This window comes from Takifugu flavidus, chromosome 3 (genome assembly GCF_003711565.1).
Source record: "Takifugu flavidus isolate HTHZ2018 chromosome 3, ASM371156v2, whole genome shotgun sequence".
Taxonomy (NCBI): Eukaryota; Metazoa; Chordata; class Actinopteri; order Tetraodontiformes; family Tetraodontidae; genus Takifugu; species Takifugu flavidus.
In genome coordinates, this window is record NC_079522.1 from 3,674,827 (window position 1) to 3,692,495 (window position 17,669).

General features: G+C 39.6%; 1 long non-coding RNA gene and 1 pseudogene across 1 annotated transcript; both read left to right on the plus strand.

The window, feature by feature from the left end:
* LOC130522151 (uncharacterized) overlaps positions 1-17,065 on the plus strand; it is a 38,686-nt pseudogene extending 21,621 nt beyond the window's left edge.
* On the plus strand, positions 1,955-4,178 carry LOC130522159 (uncharacterized). Its single transcript, XR_008949566.1, has 2 exons — positions 1,955-3,833; positions 3,909-4,178. It is a non-coding gene; the product is annotated as an uncharacterized LOC130522159 (long non-coding RNA).
* Positions 17,066-17,669: the final 604 nt, after the last annotated feature.

Consider the following 17,669-nt stretch of genomic DNA (forward strand, 5'->3'; position numbering starts at 1 on the left):
CCAATCCACATTTCCAAATACATCCTGGTAACAAAGGAGCTTATCTGACAATATCAGATTTGGAGTTATCAGACTCAGCCACCTATTACTGTGTAAATCAGTATTTAACAGTATTTGACTTTCTAGAAAGTTATAATGTCATTGTAGAGGGTTCAGGGTTGACTATAGATCAGTCAGCATCACAGTCTATCCAAGCAGAAGGTTCTGTGACGCTGAATTGTACAGTCAGAATCAGAAGCAGATTTATTGCCATTGTTCATGTAATACACAGTATTACACAAACTAGGAATTTGTCATGGTGTGACGCTGCAACATTCAACATAAAGAAGACCACACTAGAATAAGATAAATAAAATAAAATAAGACATATATACAGTATATACATACAGTACATATACATACAGTACATACTGGGTGGACTTGTGATGGGGATCACACTGTTTACTGGTTCAGAAACTCTGGACCATCTCAACTGGGACTCATGTACAGCCATACAGGCAGGAACAAGCAGTGTGAGAGGAAAACCAACACCTGTTTCTACAGCTTCTCCATGAAGAACGTGAACACTTCTCAGACTGGGACCTACTATTGTGCTGTTGCAGCATGTGGACACATTCTGTTTGGAAATGGAACCAAGCTGGTGTTTGAGGGTGAGTGTGTTTGAAATCATTTTATTCAAAAGGTTTATACAAGTTGTTAAAGTGCTAAATTTTTTGTGCAGATTATTTTATATATATTGTAGAATAAATTATACATAATATCCAGTTTTTTAAAAAATTAAGCCAGAATCCACTCATTTATTTTATTGTCCATAAAAAGGTTACCCCAGTTAGCTCTGTTCAGTTGGTTTCAAAATATATAGCGATTGATAGAAAAATTAACCTTATGTTTAAACAGATATGGCCTAAATATCCCCTGATTCTCTGTTATATGGAGCTTTTAGTTTCTAAAATGTGGAGGAAATGTAACATTTATAGCCCATTTAAAATTTTACATGGAGATGGAACCAAACAGTAGTGATGGGACGAGCGACACTGGTGCGTCAGCACTGTGCCGAGAGCTCAAGAGTGAAACCCCGTATCGGTACGTGTATTGCTTTAAGAAAGAATCACGTGACCGATACAGGAATTGTATCATTTGGACGTGCCGCGTCAAAGTGTGTTCATAAGGAAACAAACGTATCGACATGTCGTGCGTTTGTTGGATGGAGTTTTGCAGTTGCGCAATTATGGATCGTTCTAAGAAGTTTTCCCCAGTGTGGAATAATTTTGATCTTGTGACTCCAAACAAGGGAAATCTTTTTCCGCTTTGAGCATTGTTTCCTGTTATATACAATTTTTAACGGTGGCGCATTGCACTCACTTTATCAAGTGAATGACCTGTGATACATATGATAGTCAGTTAAAGAGCCTTACAGTTGCTTTATTCATTTTATCTCATAATAACGAGATCCTGATCTCGAAATCATGAGATAGGGTGTCTATTTTTTTAACAAGTGAATGCAATGCGCCACCTTAGTTTTTACTCTGTTCTGGTAAGAGGTTTGAATTGTTTTCAGATAAATTCACTTTTTATTTTATTGTAGGTGCCTTACATCAATAAGAGCACTTCATCAATGCTGAGGCATTATAGAACTCGGCATGGCAATGAAGAATTGGCAGATACTCGTGAGAGCACCAGAAAACATATCCACATCTGCATCAACTTGGACTTAAAACTCTCTGCTCACCATCGTCATCTGCACCGTGTGAAAGAGTATTTTCTAAGTGTGGCGGGGCGTGGCCTGCCCTCCGAACAGGTGCCATATGGAGGTAGTGCCTTAATTGGTGGGTGGGGAGAAAAAGGTTCATATAAGGCACTGCCTCCAGCTAGCTTTAGTGGACTTCCCCCTTCGACGAAGGTGTAGCGTGGTTGCAGCTATCTGGGCTGTTTGACCAACTGAACCTGTCCAGAATGAGCATGCTGTCTGGCAGCGCCAAGAAGGTGGTGCTTCCTCCCGCCATCCTTCCGTCCAGAGTGCTTTGCCGTAAGGGCGTGCGCGCTAGTTGGCACTGGGCAGTTGGCTGCCGGCTGGTGTCAGTGGGTCGTGATGCCCCAGCGGGAACCCCTCATGGAGTAGATCACCTCGTTTACTGGACCCACTGCTGCTTTGGCTCCGTCCCGCTTTCGGGACTCTCTCCGGTTCGCTCTCACGCTCTCTCTCTCGCCCCCCTTCGCTCGGGGGACGGCACTGAGACGTAGTGGTGCCGCCGAGGCGACCACATGAGCTATTGCTTTCATTTTTAGACTCTTAACAGTGTTTTAATTGTTCTCTTTTCTTTGTGGACAGGTGCTGCGGGCCACGGCGGGGACCCAACCCCTGCTGGAGGGCGTTTTCCTCACCCCTCGTGTGTAGTTTTGGTTGCAGTAGCACGGGTGTTTTTAGTTTGGTTATCTCCCCTAATTGAGTTTCACCTGCCGGTGGGGCCCCAGCCCTGTCCACCCCCTTTTTGTTTGATTTTTGTACAGCCGAGTTAGTTCGGTGTCGAGTTGGATTTAATAAAATTGTACTGCCTAACCCTCAATCCTGTCTCTGCCTCTGGAACCGAACCGTATCTGCGCGTGCCTGTTTCCGGTTAATTCCTGGGGTGAAATTCCCCAGGTGGCGTTGTCGTTGACCGTTCCACCTCTCTCTCCACCCCGCCACATAAGGCTGGGGAGATGGTGTTTAAGAGGAGAAATCGCCTTGGAGCAAAGACACTCCAAAAACTTTTGTTCCTCAATAAAAATTCATAACTTTTTTGTCTTTTATTTCATATGATTTAACAGTTAACAAATGTGTGTACATAAGTAAAAAATTGTAACTCAATTTGCTATATTTTACAGACCAACTCAGTTTAGCAAACAAGGAATTCCTTTACCTGCAATCATTTTATAACTACTGCAGGGGTCACTATCGGGTGACCAACACAGTATCAATACAGTGCCGACTTTTGTGTCGTGTGTCAATACACTCCTTGAGGTATCATCGTCCCATCACTACCAACAGGTCTTTGTGGGTGAATTACCTTCTATGTTCATGACTCCGGTATTCTGAGTTTCGACTGTTATGACTTTAACTTGGATTCAGGAATTTGAATTGATTATTTGATTTGTCTAGTTTTACCAGGTCAGGTTTTTGGCAAATCTGGCTCCTAGCACAAAAGTCTTTGTTCTTTACATTACATGTTTCAAAGCAGTGTGACATGTTCACAGTGACTGTAGAGAGGTGACTCCTCAGCGAAAAGGTGCAATTTATGATAAGTTTTATTTCTGAGTTGCAAATACCTGAACAAAAGCTTTGTGTGGAAATATTGTAGCCAACCTAGGAATTTGACGATGATAACTTGGATTTAGATTATGAACCTCAAAAACAATTCTTTAATTGGCTTAAACTTGCAATAAAAGGCCATTCCACCTCAACTCATTGGTTTCAGAGCCTGGGTACTTGAGAAAAACTTATTCAACAGAACTGGTGGTTGGAGTAAATCGCTACCTGTACTTGTTCAAGCTCTACTGCCTGTTCTTCTTCACCATGGAACTGAAACCTTGACCTCTGTCTGCTGCTGTGTTCATCTACAGATGATAAACACACTCAGTTCTCAGTTTACTTCCTGTGTGGTGCATCATCATTCAGCACCTTTCTGGTAGAGTATCTGGCTTTCTCGGTGTGCGTGATGAACAGTCACAGCTGCAATTATAAAGGTGTGATTAATTACACTTCTGGGCTTATTTTAGAGGGTAATTTTACATTTCTAACATTCCATTTTATTTTTCAGAATCACATGTAATACTCACCTCTATTCAAACCAAAGGTATTTTTTTATTGTCAGAATAAAGTCGTTCATGAAATATTCGAAAGGCACTGAGTTCATTGTTGTCATTTACAGGATTGTGCAAATGCAGATGGTTCTGTTTTGTGGAAGAAGAAGATGAACAGAGAACATACCTGGACTGAATGTGTTTACTTCAGTGTAAAGCAGTAGAATAGAAAAATGACCATTTTCAACAATTTTAGATATCTTGTAGTTTCAGAAAACTCACAAAATAGAAAAAGGCTCTTCTGTGGTTGATTTATAGATATTTGATTTATTGTGTACATTCTACATTGTTCAGGATGTTCAGGATCCTTGGTACAATAAAGGAGGAAATAACCAACACACACTTGATTGTCTTGTCCTCCAACTACCAACGAATCATGGTGGAGGAGCTTAAGTGTCCTCAACATCCCAGAATCTGTTTTGTCTTAATTTGCCCCTCATAAGGCCTCCAATGGGAAAGGGGTACTAGGTGGAGGGCCAGATAAAGCACAGATCTCAAAGACATTATCAATTAGGAACAGCATATCCCACTTAGTGACCAGGGGGCCTAGGCCTGTGTTTGGAGCACATTTGTGTGCGACCAATGGCTGGGACTTTGTCTATGGGCCCAGATGGTCCAAACATAAAACAGAGACATGAGTCTGTCTTGGGCGGCACGGTGGTGTGGTGGTTAGCACTGTTGCCTCACAGCAAGAAGGCCGGGGTTCGATCCCCGGTTGGGATTGATTGGGGACTTTCTGTGTGGAGTTTGCATGTTCTCCCTGTGCCTGCGTGGGTTCTCTCGGGTACTCCGGCTTCCTCCCACAGTCCAAAGACATGCATGATTGGGGATTAGGCTAATTGGAAACTCTAAATTGCCCGTAGGTGTAGGTGTGAGTGTGAGAGTGAATGGTTGTCTGTCTATATGTGTCAGCCCTGCGATTGACTGGCGTCCAGTCCAGGGTGTACCCTGCCTCCGCCCATTGTGCTGGGATAGGCTCCAGCCCCCCGCGACCCTCAGTGGAGGAACAAGCGGTAGAGAATGAGAGAGAGAGAGAGAGTCTGTCTTGCAGCAGGGTCTGGGGCCCTATGCATTACGTGATAGGCCATGGCAGGGACACACAAGGATAAGAAGGAGCTCAAGGAAATCCTTAACAGAAAGAAAAGTTCCTGTTTCACATGCTCTGATTCTGTAGAGAAGTTAAGCATGACATGAAAGTAGCCAAGCTATCGTACAAAACCACCCCTTTTACACATGGTCCTGCTGTATCTGCTGTCAGTATCTGCCACAGGCTGTATCTCCCAGGGCTTTATTTCCCCAGGTTTTTGATTGGTGCAACAACTGACTGGAGCTAAATGTCACTAAAACCAAAGAGATTGGTGGTGACTTTTCCAACAAGCACTTGCAGCTGTTGCATGTTTCTTATTTTACAAAAAAATATCTTAAAGTTGAAAAAGACTGTAAATAATCCAGAAGGCACAGCTGTTAATTTAGTGTGGCATAGAAATTTTAGAACTTGTCTATCTGAATAAGACACACAGGGTATGATGAGAACTTATGTAGACACCCTAGGTGTTAGCTTACACACCCCCACACATGTGACGCTGTGCAGTAGAAACAAAACCACAACATCAGTTACTGCTCGACCTGTTTGCTGTCTCTTTTTGCATTTGCAATAATATTTCTTTTCTTTCTTTGTTCTTCTTCTTGGAATAAAACATTACATAATTATATACACATCATGTAAAGAAATATCAAGTAATATACCATACCATTCATACGTTACCATACGTACAGCCATGTTTTTAGACTATGATGCAAAACACTTAAAGTTTTGACGTGTTTAAAAATAATCCTGTACTTATATATTTTGTCCTGCAGTCAATCTTCTTCTAAAATAAGATTCAAATAAAGTTGAAGCCCTTTATTGTCTAAAATGTCCAAATGTGTTTTTTGTAACACAGTCAGAATCTTTTTTGGGCTTGACTTTTCCCCTTCTGTCTTGGTGGTTTCAAACAGGAAGTCTTTGCTGTGTCTTAACACACAGCAGTCAAACTACATCGCTTCACTCTCTTGACCTTGGCATTCAAAGACAACTAGTGTAAGGAAAATGGCATTGCTGTAATGTTAATGTGATCCCCATTGCAGTCACATCAACACATCTTCTTGTCAATAGTGTTATTTCTGTTTGTATTAAGCACATTTATCCATCGAATTGTCTGTATGCAAACATTTTTAGATTAGATTATATTTTAGATTATAATGGCACATTCACTTCAGTACATACATTTTGTTTAATATATAGGTTAATAAGTGGACTAATTCATGATTTTATAGGCTTACAAAAACACAATATTCCAGTTCCTCTGATATACTCCGTGTTGATTCTATCCATGTGCAACAGAGAGTGCTTACATCTTCATCAGTTCCTCCTCCAGCTTCTCTTGCTGTCTTCTCCTCAGGGCCACTGTCTATGGGCCAGGCCCACCTATGCGGTGTTGCTCTGACTTTCCTGTTTTGAATTGTACCTATCTGGGCATTCATTCAGGGTGTCGTGGCATGATCAACTTTTGGCTCATCACTAGTTCTCCACTGGGGTCACCCAGGATCGGTGCCGGGGCTGCTGCTCTTTGCCATATACGCAACATTGCTCAGGCAAATCATCCCATGGTCTCCCATGGTGTTTTATACCACTGCTTTCCACATGGCACCCAGTTCTGCGTCTCATTTTCCCCAGACTAACCCTCAGGCTCAGACTAGATCTAACCATGAGCTCCTTCTTTCCTTGGCAAAACTATCCATTCAACAAAACATAGATCATATTTGCCCCTGCCTGTTATCGAGGCTGTTTGAAACCTTGGAGTCATGATTGTTGATCATCTGAGGTTTTGTGATCATGTAGCATCAGTCTCCCTGTCATCCCGTCACTTTGCCATATCCAACCTCAGAAAAACCAGACCATTAAACCTACAAATGCTGATACAAGTCATGGTGATCTCCCATATTTCCACCAATTCAGATAGTCCAACGAAAGCAGGCCCATGCCACCTCACTGCTGATAGAGGTCTACTGTACCTGCCCACATTAAGATCATGTCATTCATGCTGACCGACAGACTAATACCGGAATCTGCTCCCTCTTACGTGCACAATCTTGTTTGAGCCCATGCTACCCCTCGTTGCTGCATCATTTTCCAAAAGCTGTCTGTCATAATAATTGGTGAGCATTACTGGATGCATTACTGCAACATGGAAAATATAAAAAAGAATGATTGCTGGTTGGTTGGTTGGTTGGTTGGTTGTTGGTTGGTTGGTTGGTTGGTCATTGTTGATTGGTTAGAAATTATGCACATTATAACTCGACTCAAATTTAATTCTATTTATATATGAAGCAAAATCGTATTCTTAAGGTAATACAAAGTTTTTTCTTGTGGGTTTTTTAACCTTTAAATCTTCCTTTAATTTCCCCAACATCAATTTTATCAAGCAAATCTGACATTACAAGTGATCGTGTTTCCTGTATCTCACACCCTCGAGTCATCTCCGGCTGCCCAATCAGATACAAGTGCAGCATTTATCAGTTTAAAAAGGACCAGTCTCTCTTCACTCCGCCTAAAACTTCGAGCAAGATGACATCTGCAAAGTTGATTTCTGGCTGATATGTTTGGAGAAATTTGGTGAGGATTTCTTTTTTGTTTGTATTTTGTTTATCTATGGCATCATTTGCAAAATTCTAGATTTAAACATTAAACGGTGTTCATTTCTAATTATATTTTGTTTTTAGCTCAGACAGCTACAATGGAATTTTCTCCATCTTTGAATTGGAAGACCAATTATAACTTGGTCAAACCTGGACAGAACCTGACTTTGCCGTGTCTTCACAGAAGTGATGTTTCTACCCAGATCTCTTGGTTTAAAGAAACTCTGGGAGAGAAGCCGATTCTGCTCGGTACATACTGGATATTAAGGAATCGTTGTAGCTGTGTTAATGACTCCAATCCACGTTTCCAACTACATGCTGGTAACAAAGGAACTAATCTGACAATAACAGATTTGAAGTTATCAGACTCAGCGACGTATTACTGTGTAAATCGGTATTTAAATGTATTTGACTTTACAGAAGGTTATAAAGTCATTGTAGAGGGTTCAGGGTTGACCATAGATCAGCCAGCATCACATTCTATCCAAGCAGAGAAGGGTCTGTGACGCTGAATTGTACAGTCCATACTGGGTGGACTTGTGATGGGGATCACACTGTTTACTGGTTCAGAAACTCTGGACCATCTCAACTGGGACTCATGTACAGCCATACAGGCAGGAATAAGCAGTGTGAGAGGGAAACCAACACCTGTTTCTACAGCTTCTCCATGAAGAACCTGAACACTTCTCAGACTGGGACCTACTATTGTGCTGTTGCAGCATGTGGACACATTCTGTTTGGAAATGGAACCAAGCTGGTGTGTGGGGGTGAGTGCTCTAATTTTGTGCAGATTATTTTCTGTATATTGTAGAAATAATTTACATATTATCTAGTTTTAAAAATATTAAGCCAGCATCCAGTAATTTATTTAATTGTCCATAAAAAGGTTATCCTAATTAGCTCTGTTCAGTTGGTTTATATATAGTGTTTTATCGAAAAATTTACCAGTTCAAACAGATATGGCCTAAATAACCCCCAATTCTCTGTTTACACAGAGCTTTCAGTATCTAAAATGAGGAGAAATGAGGAGAAACATATATTTGTGGTCAAAGTATCACTTTAACTCATTCCTTGTTATGTCAGTATAGGTTCTGCTTCTACAGTATATTGTTACTTTATAAAATAATTTGTGACTGGCGATGTCTATTGTCTCCCTGAATTACACAGTAATGACATCATAACTAGCTTAATATAAAGTGAGAGGACAAATTGTTGAAATACTAAATGATTATCTGAAACGGCATCGCGGATATCACAATTTCTGATGCATCTCGTTACAGATGAAGGAAACCATCTTGTTTTGGTGTATTTCCTCAGTGCGGCCTGGATATTTACCATCATTGTGGTTGTTTTATTATCCATTTCAGTTTTTATGACAAAGAGGAAAAACAGTCATCACTCTCTGGGTAACTGATGTAATATATTTTGAAGATTCTTAAAGGTAAACTGGGAAAATTACTTTTCAAAAAATCTCTTCCTGTGTTTTAAAACAGACTCTCAGTCAAGAGTCCAAGCTTCATCCACAGCAAATGCAGAGGTGGAGACAATTTTGATTTTTTTAAAAAAAAAAAAGTTTATATGTATAAATAATCCTTATTTACACACACTAACTTACCCTTTATCACATATCTCCAGGGCTACCAAGAGGAAAACAACCTCCATTATTCAGCTTTGAGGAACAACCAGCCCAACAGATCAATGCAGAACAGACAGAATGAATGTGTGTACTCTGCTGTGAGGCTGTAGATGTCTTGTTGTCATTGCAGGTTAACACAGGACCTAATTAAGTATTTTGTATTTACTTATACCGGTTTCTACATTTTCAATTGTATCATTTATCAGTCTCGATGAAACAAAGTTTTCCTAATAAAGTTGTTTTTTTTCTGGCCATGTCAACAAATGATAGATTACCTCCATATATTATATTCATTTTATGAAGACAAAGCTTGTATCGTGCTGTTGCAGTCCTTAATTTGTGAAGTCAAAAGCTCCAACAATGGTTTTCACAAGCATTCATATCCATCGGACTATTAAGTTGACCAAAACACCCACTGGATGAGACAAATGCTCCATTATGTGATCATGACCATGTAAACAGCAACAGGCTATGTCTTTTTGTGAAACTTGGGGCATAAAGACTAACAAAACAGATAACAAAATTGAACACAATACAAATATTAATTGTTGATTTAATTAAAAATTACTACCTGCTCAAGATTCCCAATACAACTGAAACCTTGACATCTGTCTGCTGCTTTTTGAATCTGCAGACCTTGGTTAGCTTCCTAATTGGTGCATCAGCATTCAGCATGATGAAAAGCAGTCACAGCTGCCATTGTTAAGATATAATCAATTAAAATTTTATTTTGCAACAAAAGACCTTCAACAGTTTTATTAGAATTGTGAAAAAACTGGCCAAGGGATTTTTGTCCATCCCTCTATCAGTCTTCAACTTCTTTATCCCTTTTAGGGGACAGGTGGCCGCTTATCCCACTTCTAACTCAAAAAGACAAACAACTGTTCATGCCCTCATTCACTTCTAATGTCAATGCACATGGACACGGGGAGAACAGGCAAACTCTGCACAAAAAAACCCCCTGCATGCAGGAACCTTCTTGCTTTGTGGCAGCCATTTTAGCCCCTACATAACCGTGCCACCCCTCTGTCAGTTCACCTCATGTGCGTCTCCCCTTGTGTTGTGCCACTTTCATCATGTTGTGATTACTGATCACAAAGTGCCATAATCGTAAAGCATAATCTTTACAAATATTATGGTTATGGCATAATCATAATCTTTGAAAATATATGATGTTATGGCACTTTTGAACTACCGTATTTTCACTGTAATAAAAGGCGCAGTCTCAGTTACGGGTGCTATTTCTGTATTTAAAACATACATAAGGCGCACCGTATTATTAGTCGCATGCTAAAACATATAGTAAAAAATGACAACGGAAGTAAAACAGTGAGTTTCGATACATTTATTGAACAAAATATTAATTCTTCCACCACAAAACCATGTTTACTGTTTACTGTAAACACTGTTTACTGGTTCAGAAACTCTGGACCATCTCAACTGGGACTCATGTACAGCCATACAGGCGGGAATAAGCAGTGTGAGAGGAAAACCAACACCTGTTTCCACAGCTTCTCCATGAAGAACCTGAACACTTCTCAGACTGGGACCTACTATTGTGCTGTTGCAGCATGTGGACACATTCTGTTTGGAAATGGAACCAAGCTGGTGTTTGAGGGTGAGTGTGTTTGAAATCATTTTATTCAAAAGGTTTATACAAGTTGTTAAAGTGCTACATATTTTTGTGCAGATTATTTTATATATATTGTAGAAATAATTTACATAATATCCAGTTTTTAAAAAATTAAGCCAGAATCCACGAATTATTTTATTGTCCATAGAAAGGTTACCCCAGTTAGCTCTGTTCAGTTGGTTTCAAAATATATAGCGATTGATAGAAAAATTAACCTTATGTTTAAACAGATATGGCCTAAATATCCCCTGATTCTCTGTTATATGGAGCTTTTAGTTTCTAAAATGTGGAGGAAATGTAACATTTATAGCCCATTTTAAATTTTACATGGAGATGGAACCAAACAGGTCTTTGAGGGTGAATTACCTTCTATGTTCATGACTCCGGTATTCTGAGTTTCGACTGTTATGACTTTAACTTGGATTCAGGAATTTGAATTGATTATTTGATTTGTCTAGTTTTACCAGGTCTGGTTTTTGGCAAATCTGGCTACGAGCACAAAAGTCTTTGTTCTTTACATTACATGTTTCAAAGCAGTGTGACATGTTCACAGTGACTGTAGAGAGGTGACTCCTCAGCGAAAAGGTGCAATTTATGATAAGTTTTATTCTGAGTTGCAAATACCTGAACAAAAGCTTTGTGTGGACATATTGTAGCCAAACTAGGAATTTGACAATGATTACTTGGATTTAGATTATGAACCTCAAAAACAATTCTTTAATTGGCTTAAACTTGCAATAAAAGGCCATTCCACCTCAACTCATTGGTTTCAGAGCCTGGGTACTTGAGAAAAACTTATTCAACAGAACTGGTGGTTGGAGTAAATCGCTAACTGTACTTGTTCAAGCTCTACTGCCTGTTCTTCTTCACCATGGAACTGAAACCTTGACTTCTGTCTGCTGCTGTGTTCATCTATAGATGATAAACACACTCAGTTCTCAGTTTACTTCCTTGGTGCATCATCATTCAGCACCTTTCTGGTAGAGTATCTGGCTTTCTCGGTGGTGCGTGATGAACAGTCACAGCTGCAATTATAAAGGTATGATTAATTACACTTCTGGGCTTATTTTAGAGGGTAATTTTACATTTCTAACATTCCATTTTATTTTTCAGAATCGCATGTAAGACTCACCTCTATTCAAACCAAAGGTATTTTTTATTAGTCAGAATAAAGTCGTTCATGAAATATTCGAAAGGCACTGAGTTCATTGTTGTCATTTACAGGATTGTCCAGATGCAGATGGTTCTGTTTTGTGGAAGAAGAAGATGAACAGAGAACATACCTGGACTGAATGTGTTTACTTCAGTGTAAAGCAGTACAATAGAAAAATGACCATTTTCAACAATTTTAGATATCTTGTAGTTTCAGAAAACTCACAAAATAGAAAAAGGCTCTTCTGTGGTTGATTTATAGATATTTGATTCATTGTGTACATTCTACATTGTTCAGGATGTTCAGGATCCTTGGTACAATAAAGGAGGAAATAACCAACACACACTTGATTGTCTTGTCCTCCAACTACCAACGAATTATGGTGGAGGAGCTTAAGTGTCCTCAACATCCCAGAATCTGTTTTGTCTTAATTTGCCCCTCATAAGGCCTCCAATGGGAAAGGGGTACTAGGTGGAGGGCCAGATAAAGCACAGATCTCAAAGACATTATCAATTAGGAACAGCATATCCCACTTAGTGACCAGGGGGCCGAGGCCTCTGTTTGGAGCACAGTTGTGCGCGACCAATGGCTGGGACTTTGTCTATGGGCCCAGATCGTCCAAACATAAAACAGAGACATGAGTCTGTCTTGCAGCAGGGTCTGGGGCCATATGCATTAGGTGATAGGCCATGGCAGGGTCACACAAGGATAAAAAAGAGCTCAAGGAAATCCTTAGCAGAAAGAAAAGTTCCTTTTTCACATGCTCTGATTCTGAGAAGAAGGAAGTCAATAGAGAAGTTAAGCATGACATGAAAGCAGCCAAGCTATCGTACAAAACCACCCCTTTTACACATGGTCCTGCTGTATCTGCTTTCAGTATCTGCCACAGGCTGTATCTCCCAGGGCTTTATTTCCCCAGGTTTTTGATTGTGCAACAACTGACTGGAGCTAAATGTCACTAAAACCAAAGAGATTGGTGGTGACTTTTCCAACAAGCACTTGCAGCTGTTGAATGTTTCTTATTTTACAAAAAAATATCCTTAAAGTTGAAAAAGACTGTAAATAATCCAGAATGCGCAGCTGTTAATTTAGTGTGGCACTTTAGTTTAGACACCCTAGGTGTTAGGGTGTTAGCTTACACACCCCCACACATGTGACACTGTGCAGTAGAAACAAAACCACAACATCAGTTACTGCTCGACCTGTTTGCTGTCTGTTTTTACATTTGAAATGATATTTCTTTTCTTTCTTTCTTCTTCTTCTTGGAATAAAACATTACATAAATATATACACATCATGTAAAGAAATACCAAGTAATATACCATACCATTCATACGTTACCATACGTACAGCCATGTTTTTAGACTATGATGCAAAACACTTAAAGTTTTGACATGTTTAAAAATAATCCTGTACTTATATATTTTGTCCTGCAGTCAATCTTCTTCTAAAATAAGATTCAAATAAAGTTGCAGCCCTTTATTGTCTAAAATGTCCAAATGTATTTTTGTAACACAGTCAGAATCTTTTTTGGGCTTGACTTTTCCCCTTCTGTCTTGGTGGTTTCAAACAGGAAGTCTTTGCTGTGTCTTAACACACAGCAGTCAAACTACATCGCTTCACTCTCTTGACCTTGGCATTCAAAGACAACTAGTGTAAGGAAAATGACATTGCTGTAATGTTAATGTGATCCCCATTGCAGTCACATCAACACATGTTCTTGTCAATAGTGTTATTTCTGTTTGTATTAAGCACATTTATCCATCGAATTGTCTGTATGCAAACATTTTTAGATTAATTATATTTTAGATTATAATGACACATTCACTTGAGTACATACATTTTGTTTAATATATAGGTTAATAAGTGGACTAATTCATGATTTTATAGGCTTACAAAAACACAATATTCCAGTTCCTCTGATATACTCCGTATTGATTCTATCCATGTGCAACAGAGAGTGCTTACATCTTCATCAGTTCCTCCTCCAGCTTCTCTTGCTGTCTTCTCCTCAGGGTCACTGTCTATGGGCCAGGGCCACCTATGTGGTGTTGCTCTGACTTTCCTGTTTTGAATAGTACCTATCTGGGCATTCATTCAGGGTGTCGTGGCATGATCAACTTTTGGCTCATCACTAGTTCTCCACTGGGGTCACCCAAGGATCGGTGCCGGGGCTGCTGCTCTTTGCCATATACGCAACATTGCTCAGGCAAATCATCCCATGGTCTCCCATGGTGTTTTATACCATTGCTTTCCACATGGCACCCAGTTCTGCGTCTCATTTTCCCCAGACTAACCCTCCGGCTCAGACTAGATCTCAACATGTCTCTCAGACATAACCGCATGGATGCAGGGCCACCACCTTCAACTTAACCATGGTGAAAATGAGCTCCTTCTTTCCTTGGCAAAACTATCCATTCATCAAAACATAGATCACAAAATTGGCCCCTGCCTGTTATCGAGGCTGTTTGAAACCTTGGAGTCATGATTGTTGATCATCTGAGGTTTTGTGATCATGTAGCATCAGTCTCCCTGTCATCCCGTCACTTTTACATATCCAACCTCAGAAAAACCAGACCATTAAACCTACAAATGCTGATACAAGTCATGGTGATCTCCCATATTTCCACCAATTCAGATAGTCCAACGAAAGCAGGCCCATGCCACCTCACTGCTGATAGAGGTCTACTGTACCTGCCCACATTAAGATCATGTCATTCATGCTGACCGACAGACTAATACCGGAATCTGCTCCCTCTTACGTGAACAATCTTGTTTGAGCCCATGCTACCCCTCGTTGCTGCATCATTTTCCAAAAGCTGTCTGTCATAATAATTAGTGAGCATTTACTGGATGCATTACTGCAACATGAAAAAAATAAAAAAGAATGATTGCTGGTTGGTTGGTTGTTGGTTGGTTGGTGGTTGGTTGGTTAGAAATGATGCACATTATAACTCAACTCAAAAACATCAATTTTATCAAGCAAATCTGACATTACAAGTGATCGTGTTTCCTGTATCTCACACCCTCGAGTCATCTCCGGCTGCCCAATCAGATACGAGTGCAGCATTTATCAGTTTAAAAAGGACCAGTCTTCTCTTCACTCAGCCCAAAACTTGGAGCAAGATGACATCTGCAAAGTTGATCTTCTGGCTGATATGTTTGGAGAAATTTGGTGAGGATTTCTTTTTTGTTTGTATTTTGTTTATTCATGGCATCATTTGCAAAATTCTAGATTTAAACATTAAACGTGTTCATTTCTAATTGTATTTCGTTTTTAGCTCAGACAGCTACAATGGAATTTTCTCCATCTTTGAATTGGAAGACCATTATTATCTTGGTCAAACCTGGACAGAACCTGACTTTGCCGTGTCTTCACAGAGGTGATGTTTCTACCCAGATCTCTTGGTTTAAAGAAACTCTGGGAGAGAAGCCGATTCTGCTCGGTACATACTGGATATTAAGGAATCGTTGTAGCTGTGTTAATGACTCCAATCCACGTTTCCAACTACATGCTGGTAACAAAGGAACTAATCTGACAATAACAGATTTGAAGTTATCAGACTCAGCGACATATTACTGTGTAAATCGGTATTTAAATGTATTTGACTTTACAGAAGGTTATAATGTCATTGTAGAGGGTTCAGGGTTGACTATAGATCAGCCAGCATCACATTCTATCCAAGCAGAAGGGTCTGTGACGCTGAATTGTACAGTCCATACTGGGTGGACTTGTGATGGGGATCACACTGTTTACTGGTTCAGAAACTCTGGACCATCTCAACTGGGACTCATGTACAGCCATACAGGCAGGAATAAGCAGTGTGAGAGGGAAACCAACACCTGTTTCTACAGCTTCTCCATGAAGAACCTGAACACTTCTCAGACTGGGACCTACTATTGCGCTGTTGCAGCATGTGGACACATTCTGTTTGGAAATAGAACCAAGCTGGTGTTTGAGGGTGAGTGAGTTTTGAAATCATTTTATTCAAAAGCTGTTAAGTGCTATTTTATGTGCAGATTGTTTCCATACGCCTGTAAAAATAATAAAGCCAACATGACCTCAGTGTTAAAAAAAAAATCCAAAATGTAACTTAATTTCTTAATTGCTCTATGTTTAAACACATAGAGCAATTTATAGCAACATGAACCTTAAGTTCTAAGTTCATACAGTCATAAAATTTATGCTGTTTGAATTTTACACCACAGCAGCACATTAAAAACATTTGTGGTCAAAGTATAACTTTAACTCATATTTTTGTTATGTCAGTATAGATTCTCTTTAAATACTGTTATTTTATAAAATAATGTGTGAATGGTGATGCCTGTAGTTTCGCTCAATAGAAAATAATGACATCATAACTGCCGTGATATAAAGTGAGAAGACAAATATGTGTAAAGACCTTAATAATTATCTGAAACAGTATCGCGGATATCACAATTTCTGATGCCTCTCGTTACAGATGAAGGAAAATATCTTGTTTTGGTGTATTTCCTCAGTGCGACCTGGATATTTACCATCATCGTGGTTATTTTATTAACCATTTCACTTTATATGACGAAAAAGAGAAACAGCCATCACTCTCTGGGTAACTGATGTAATATATTTTGAATATTCTTAAAAATAATAAATAAATGAATGTTACAGTCACAGCTGCAATTATAAAGGTATGATTAATTACACGTCCGGTCTGCTTTTAGATAGTAATTTTACATTTCTAACATTCCATTTTATTTTTCAGAATCGCATGTAAGACTCTCACCTCTATTCAAACCAAAGGTATTTTCTATTAGTCAGAATAAAGTCGTTCATTAAATATTCAAAAGGCACTGAGTTCATTGTTGTCATTTACAGGATCGTCCAGATGCAGATGGTTCTGTTTTGTGGAAGAAGAAGATGAACAGAGAACATACCTGGACTGAATGTGTTTACTTCAGTGTAAAGCAGTAGAATAGAAAAATGACCATTTTCAACAATTTTAGATATCCTGTAGTTTCAGAAAACTCACAAAATAGAAAAAGGCTCTTCTGTGGTTGATTTATAGATATTTGATTCATTGTGTACATTCTACATTGTTCAGGATGTTCAGGATCCTTGGTACAATAAAGGAGAAAATAACCAACACACACTTGATTGTCTTGTCCTCCAACTACCAACGAATCATGGTGGAGGAGCTTAAGTGTCCTCAACATCCCAGAATCTGTTTTGTCTTAATTTGCCCCTCATAAGGCCTCCAATGGGAAAAGGGTACTAGGTGGAGGGCCAGATAAAGCACAGATCTCAAAGACATTATCAATTAGGAACAGCATGTCCCACTTAGTGACCAGGGGGCCGAGGCCTCTGTTTGGAGCACATTGGTGCACGACCAATGGCTGGGACTTTGTCTATGGGCCCAGATCGTCCAAACATAAAACAGAGACATGGGTCTGTCTTGCAGCAGGGTCTGGGGCCATATGCATTAGGTGATAGGCCATGGCAGGGTCACACAAGGATAAAAGCTCAAGGAAATCCTTAGCAGAAAGAAAAGTTCCTTTTTCACATGCTCTGATTCTGAGAAGAAGGAAGTCAATAGAGAAGTTAAGCATGACATGAAAGCAGCCAAGCTATCGTACAAAACCACCCCTTTTACACATGGTCCTGCTGTATCTGCTGTCAGTATCTGCCACAGGCTGTATCTCCCAGGGCTTTATTTCCCCAGGTTTTTGATTGGTGCAACAACTGACTGGAG